This window comes from Eumetopias jubatus, unplaced genomic scaffold (genome assembly GCF_037043125.1).
Source record: "Eumetopias jubatus isolate StellerSeaLion01/CBP00866 unplaced genomic scaffold, mEumJub1_p1.0 scaffold_7, whole genome shotgun sequence".
NCBI classification, from domain to species: Eukaryota; Metazoa; Chordata; class Mammalia; order Carnivora; family Otariidae; genus Eumetopias; species Eumetopias jubatus.
Genome location: NW_028274813.1, coordinates 132441370 through 132449207, shown reverse-complemented (window position 1 = coordinate 132449207; position 7838 = coordinate 132441370). Strand labels below are relative to the sequence as shown.

At 39.1% G+C, this 7838-nt stretch overlaps 1 non-coding gene across 1 annotated transcript; it reads right to left on the bottom strand.

Annotated features, from left to right (window-relative positions):
• Positions 1-374: 374 nt before the first annotated feature.
• On the bottom strand, positions 375-509 carry LOC114197976 (U4 spliceosomal RNA). Its single transcript, XR_015768658.1, has one exon. It is a non-coding gene; the product is annotated as a U4 spliceosomal RNA (small nuclear RNA).
• Between the last annotated feature and the right edge of the window lie 7329 nt (positions 510-7838).

Below are 7838 nucleotides of genomic sequence, written 5' to 3'. Positions count from 1 at the left end.
ATGCTCATCCATCACCCTCTGCTCAGATGTCATCAATCCTCAGATCTGAATTAGGTGCTCCTCATACACTTGCTCCCAGCCCCCATGCTTCCATCACCACTTTTCAATATATCTGTTTACTCTCTGTACCCTCCATTAGACTGCAAGCTCTCTCGGCAGGGATTTGGTCTTGTGCATTCACCACTGTTCCCCACCACTGGGCTCCATTTCTGACATACTGTTCCAAGCCCCAAATGGCTAAAAGAAGCAACCAAGATCAACAGGAAGCCTGCCCCTTCATAGAACTGTGCTTTCTGTTTTCATTTGCCTTTCCTCTGCCAAACCATGTGTTGATGAGGGTCTGCTCAAATGAAATGGTTGTTCTGACCATTATATTCAGCTCTGACATGATAGAAGAACCACTATCCGGGTTGTGTGGAACTACGTGGTTTATTATTATTTTTTTTAATTAGCAATAATCGCGCCTCGGATAAACTTCATTGGCTATGATACTGCTACTGCACAAAGCTTTTTTTTTTTTTTTTTTTTAATAAAACTAATACTGGGAGGTGCCTGGGTGGCTCAATCCTTAAGCGTCGGCCTTTGGCTCAGGTCACGATCCCAGGGTCCTGAGATCGAGCCCCGCATCTGGCTCCCTGCTCCCGGGAAACCTGCTTCTCCCTCTCCCACTCCCCCTGCTAGTGTTCCCTCTCTCGCTGTGTCTCTGTCAAATAAATAAATAAAATCTTAAAAATAAACTAATACTGGGAGGGGTGCCTGGATGGCTTAGTCTGAGGAGCATGCGACTCTTGATCTTGGAGGTTATGAGTTCGAGCCCCACAGTGGGTGTAGAGTTACTTAAAAATAATAAAATCTTAAAAAAAAATACTGGGAAATCTGTAATGCAGACTGAATTGGAAAAGTCCAAAACAAAGTTAAATGCATGGAATTCTTTCTTTGGGGCTTAGTTAGTCTAAGAAGACTCAAATGGCTGTTGTTTTTACATAAGTCTAAACTTAATTGTTCAATCATATTGCAGAGTTCACATTTAGCTGCTAGAATATGCAAAGAGTATTAACCTCATAATACTGATTCAGGCAATTCATCCTCCCATTCCATCCATATCTGCAAGTTGCAGTTAATAGAGGCAGAAGCATGGAACACTGCAGATGAATGATTCAGTTCTTTATTCCCTCTTTGTGACTGGAGGCTGAAACTACATTTTGAGATACATGATGACAACTCTAACAATAACTAGCTTATTCAAGCTGGGGCTATATATGGAACCTCTGCTAAGCACTGTCCATGCATTATGCCATTTAATAATCACAAGAATCCTATGAGGTATGGAATAATAATAATGATACAGATGAATAATCGATGAAGAACTTTGCCCAAGGCCACACACACAGCTAACAATCAGCAGAGCTAGTCTTCAAACCATTGGTCATTTGATTTCTTCTAAGCTTACAGGCTACACTACTGCCCTCACCCAATCTCAGATAATGAAATGTAGTGGGGAAAACTTGAGGTCTGGAATCTGAAGATTTGCACTCATTATTAGTTTGAGTAGGTCACTCCATCTTAGTTTCATCATTTGTGGTATGAGAATAATCATATCTGCCCCACCTGCCTTCCAAAGCTCCCATTATGATCAGGTGAAATGGTTTCCATGCGAGAACTTAAGAAACAGGAATGTGCTATACAAATATCAGCTGATAGGGTTTATTTACGAGTGTAGTCTGTTGAGGGACTGGTAGGAATTTAGTTAGTGTTTAGGGAGTATTTTATGTGTGACAGTCGGAAATGAGTTCCACCCAAACCAGATATGATAAATGGATGAGAATGATGGACTTTGCCCACATAGATAAATGGATGTGATTTGAAGAAGGAAGTGTCTGTCCCCTAGCCATGTGCTCCAGGCTTAGGGAAATAGTAATTGGCGCCTACAGAAGAGTAGAACATCAAAGACAAGGTTCCTCTTCTGAACACAGTTGTGTTGGGACCAGCACTGCTTACAGATTAAGCACAGGCAAATCTGTTTGAATAAGAGGGATTTTCTGGGAATTAAAAAAATGATCTCATCTAAAGAATAAACCCGCATTTCCATATTTATTTACTTGGAGAAGACTGATCACTTATAAGGTTTCAAAATTTTGTTTTGTAACCTATACATCTTCCCCCCAATATCTTTTGCCATACGAAATGAAAATGCAAAAGACGTTATCCACTTCTATTACATTCCTGGGGAAATATACTGTTAAAAGAGAAGAAGGTAACTTGAGATCCAATTTCATCCATCAGATTTTCCTCTTGTCCTTAGCATTGTAACTCTTGTTGCTTTTCACGTAAAATAATATTCTTGACTACAATAACTTATTTTCTCATACTCAAGCATATTGTTGAGCACTAGAATAGATACCAGTAGTTCTTCCCTGTTCAACATCCATTCCCTCTTCAGGTAATAGCACCTCGATTTTCCTTTAAGACACCACCCTCTCTCTCTGTTCTCAGTCCTTAAAATTTCATTGGGGCTGACTCTGCCTATTGTTTCCATAGGTTGGTCAGTGACCTACCCCTGACCAATCAAAGTAATGGTGCCTTTTTTTTTTTTTTTAGGCTGGGCACGGGACCCAATCAAAACTCTGGGTATTAATTCTGGAATGTTTGGTGCAACTACTGAGAAAGAAGCTAAACTTGTAAGATATCATCTTTGAGGTGCTGGTAGTCATCATTGCTGCAAATTGAAGAGAACCTATTTGAGGACAAAGCCAATACAAAGAAAAGTCGAGCCAAAAGATATATATATATATATATATATATATATATATATATAAAGCCAAAAGATGATAGATTAGATAGATAGATAGATGTCTATATATATAGTCATAGATGTATATATATGTGTGTGTATATATATATATATATATTTCCTAGGGGCATTATTGATTGGCACACTTATCTCTCCCATGTTCTTTTCCATTATGTGAGCTAATACATTCTCTTTTTGATTAAGCCAGTTTCTAGTGAGGTTCTGTTACTTGCAGCTGAAAGCAATCTCACTAGCCCAATGGGATTTATCAGTCGTGCAACATTTCTATGAATTACATGTTTTGTACGCCAGGACTCTGATAACTTCTCAAAAATAGAAAGAAGAGATCAAAAGAGAATCTGTGGAGCTGAGATTTACTCCTTTTGTTTCATGTTCCCTCCCTGTTCTTGATCATTCTAGAGCGTTGAGTAACATTAAGAGCAAACATGCATACAGCACATGAACTATGACAGGCACTCTTTTAATCTCATGTTTTTGGTATAATTATTATCCTCATTGTACCAATTAAGGAAACCAAAAAGAATTCCTTTCAGTGTGTCAAAAGACATCCAAGCACTTGAGATGTAAGTTTAGCCTCAATGTAACACCTTCCAGATGTTAACAGGTGTTGTATTTGTATCAACATAAGAATCTATAAAAGCGCTTTGGTTAAGAGTCAAATTATGCTCCTCATTCTGTCACTGCAAAGCTGTTGAAATTTGGAGAAAGTCACCTAATCATTCTTTCACACCAGAAAATCCTGAATGCCGGCAAATAGGAAGGGGGAAAAAAAAACTAGCTTGTGCTCTAATATTGATCTTAAAAATCAAAGCTTTGGATCGTCCCATTAATTGGCTGTGTGACCTTGAGCATATCATGCCATTGCCCTGGGCATCTATAATACCAAGTCAGTGATTCAACCTGCATATCTCTGGTATGTTATGTGTGAAGCCAACAAGAAAAGATATTTAAAAGTGATTTGTGAAATTGAAGGTTCTTGGTACATGGAAGATATTGTGACTACTTCTAGTGTCAAAAATTTGCATTTGCCTGAGTAAGAGAGAATATTTCCTTCATCATGGTACTAGGGGATATGGCTTAGAAATCCCCCAAGCCACAACCAGAAAATAAGCCTTGGCTGGGGTGGATAGGAAAAGAAGGAGAAAGAGTTAAGAACACAGTAAAGTCATCATTCTTCACTCGTACTTGATGATTTTTCTGACATATTCTATAGTTCTGCAACGTTTTTGTGCCACCAACTTCCATATAGAAAAGAGTTAACTACTATCAAAATAACAGCAGAAATAATACTTGGTATCAAAAAAAAGCTGAGTTTTAGTACTGACTCTGCCATTAGCTTATTTTATGACCTAGGACACAGGGACCTCAAACCTCAGGGTTTGAATTATATAATGTGATGGGCATTACTGGTGTGTTTCCCTCTCTCTTCCAGGGACAGGGAAGACTATATTTATCAGACCCTGCAGTTATGCTTGGCCAGGTGACTAATTCTTGCCAACAGTATATGAGCAGAAGAGTTACGTGTCACTTCTGGGCAGGAGACATGTCAATACTCTCTTCCCTTGCTATAGCCACAGAGGATGCCACTAATTCAATTGTAGGTGGTAGAGCCTCCATCATCGGCCCCTTGGGTGGGTATTTGGAAACAGAGCCCTCTTGTAACTGGTATGAAGAGTGAACAAGAAATAAACCTTTGTTTTGTTAAGCAACAAATATTTTAGTGCTAATTTGTTACAACAGCATAAACTAGCTTATCCTGAATAATAAAATTTTATCTTTTTTCTCTCCACTCTCACTAGCTACAATTGCTATGCATATGTTTCTTATGTTGAAATAATGGGTTAGAACAAAAAGAAGCCATGAACCCCAAAGATCTATTAAGATATTTTCCATTATAATTATAGGAAGAGATGGGGATAAGGAGAGGCCATGGAGTTCTCTGCTCTCAGGAGAGGGCATTCTAAAGATGTACTCGACTGTGTCTTCCAATTTCTCCTGCCAGGACTTCAAAAAAAATTAAAAGGAGTGTTATCTTACTAAATATCAGAAAAATGGATATCAAACCTGAAATACACATATGTTAATGTAAATGTGTAGAGAATAGACACATTAGATTTACTGTAATTAGATATTACATTTAATGTATCAGTCATATTTATTTGCACATGTGGTCCAAGAAACTCGCATAGTAAGGACATTTTAATAAATCTAATAAATAGCATCATATTTCTGGCTGTGCTCTGTATCTTTACTCTCAAAATGAAGAAGTTTATTCAAACTGGTTTATGTATGGTAAATTTTATGTATCCATGTCTTGCCAAAAGCTCAGAAGACCCATTCAAGGAAAATACAAAAAGGTTGAGAATAACAGTATACTTGAAGCAAGGAAGCAAGCCAAACAAGAAAGATATTTTGTCCATGTTACCCAAAGGCTTATATGCTTTTTATTGACATTCATAGAAGCCCTAGACTTCTACCTAAAATATAAAATATAGCTGGATCCATCCTAATAAAAGCTCATTTGCTTGGCAAATTTCAACGTGTCTTTACAACAGAAGCACATAACATGAGTAAGTAAAAGGCAGGAAAGGAAGGAAGCAAAGTGGTTCCAGACGTATTCCTGGTTTTATTCTTCCCTACTTCATCATGCATGGTAGGCAGCTAGACGGGGAAGTGGAAGGGGAGGATGAGGGACATTACAAGAGTGGATGAGAATAGAAGAAGAAACTAGCAAAGTGAGCAAGTTTAACATGATGAAGAAAAAGGGGAAGAGAATATGCAGGGAGTCTCATACAATTACAAACATGGTCAAGTCAAGGTGAAGCAACCAAGTGATGAGCAAGAGAACCACTTTTTGACTTGATTCCCTCATAAATAGCTTTGAAATCTTCTAGTTGAGCCATTTCTGCAATGACCCGTAGAGCTCAAGCCTCAGAATTGCAACTTAGATATACGGAGGACCCACCATCAAGGTCACTTTGAATGGTGCAAGAGGAGCCTCCAAATGCACTAAGGAGACCAGTCAAAAGGCAGAACCAAAACTGGAGGGAAGGCCATGTACAGCTGAGGGGACAGTAGCTTGAATGTTCAGCATCTTCTCCAGAGTCCAGTCCTATAGACAGTTAACATATCCCATCTCGCCAGCCTCCTCCTGGGGTAGCAGAGAAACCCAAATATGCTTTAGTCATACTTCTTGTCTCTAGATTTTCAGACAATACCACCATACTGCTAATGGATAAAGACAGGGAGGTGCCCAGGAGCAGGAAAGTGGTCTAACAACTTATCATAAAAAGTGATCTAAAAACTTATCATAAAAAGTAGCTAACAATTTTTGAAGTACCTACTGCATGCCAGGTGGTAAGCTAAACCTTTTCATACCTTGTCTTTTAAGAAATCCTATAGCATACTCCGTGTTTGCTTGGTTGATAGATGAAGAAAATGAGGTTCCAAAGGATGAAGTGACTTCTTCAAGTTTTCATAGTTTGTAAATAAAAGAAGTGGGATTCTGAGCCAGATTATCTGACCCAAAGGCCAGCTGCAGTCATATATCACACCACAGAGAATATAAGTGAGCCATATCCCTCTGCAAGTTGCTCTCAGTAACTGTTAAGTGCCTTGCATTATTCATATCCCTCAGTTTAGTGATTGGTCTCATTCTCACCCATGAATACCTTGAGTATGTCAGGGTAGAGATAACTTCTGTCCTTCCACTAACCCTTTACTCATCCGGGTTAGTTGTGTCTACCTACCTGACCCAAAATCTGGGTTTTAACTTATAGAAAAGCAAAGAGACTTGCAGAGAGAGCTTCAATAAATATTTCCTCATAAAAGCCTGGCAGATGTCCAAATGGGCTCACAAGTATTTCATAGTTAAAGAGTCATTCAAATACCAGGAGCAATAAATATTTGCAGAATGACTGAACTTTTAATAATTAAAGAGATCCTCCCTCAGAAACACTCTTTCATGAAGCTATTTTAAAAGATGCTATAAGGTAAGGAAAGATGTGGAAGGATATAAATTAAACTTTTCATTTATTCATTTTAATTCATACTCTCCACAAACATTTATTAGCCTTCTAGTCAATCCCAGACACTGTGCAACTTATTTCTTAGGGAGGTACTAGTTATCTATTGCTGTGTAACAAATTAACCCCAAACATGGCAAGTTAAAACAACAAACACTTACGTTCTCACAGTTTCTGAGGGTCAGGAATCTGAGAAGAGCTTAGAGGGGTGCTTTTGGTTCACAGTCTCTTGTGAGGTTGTGGTCTAGTTATTGGCTAGAGCAGAGGTTACCTTAAGACTTACGGAGGCTGAAGAATCTGGGTCCAAATTCACTCACCTAGGTGTTCCTTGCTGTCTGTTACCAAAGACTCCAGGTCCTTGCCACGTGGGCCTTTCTGTAAGGCTTCCCAGAGCCCGAGATCCAAGAGAAAGAAAAAGAGAGGGCATGCATCCAAACCAAAAGCCAGAATTTGCTTTTTATTACCTAGTCCCCAAGGTAGTTCTATGTCATGTCTGAAAACCAGGGTTTGCCTCTCAAAGACAGAAACTTCTGGGAATCCCTGGATATAATTTTAAAACCATGGAGGGGAGCTGATTGGAGAGGAAACTGATAAAATTGGCTTTAGGTACTCGTCCATGTTTTGACTAATGACAATTACCCTGTGCTGTTTTATAACTTACTTTTCTGTTCGTATATATGGCCACGTGCTTGGGATGTGAAGGGAGACTAATTAGACATGGGTCCAGGGGTTAAGCATCCTCCTCTTTCTCACCCTATCCATGGGAGACCGAGAAAGCACCAATTCCCCCATCAAGACACTTGGTATGTTTAGCTGAGAGATGTTGTTTTCCATCCAGTGTCGAGGTACAGCACAGACCCAAAGTTCTGGTCAGGCACCACAGTAGCGAGCTGAAAGAGAGTACGGGTATACTCCAAATGACACAGAAAAGACTATCAAAAAAGATCATCAGGGAAGCTAGAAACTGCCACATAAATGTATTTGCCGATGATTTTCAACGT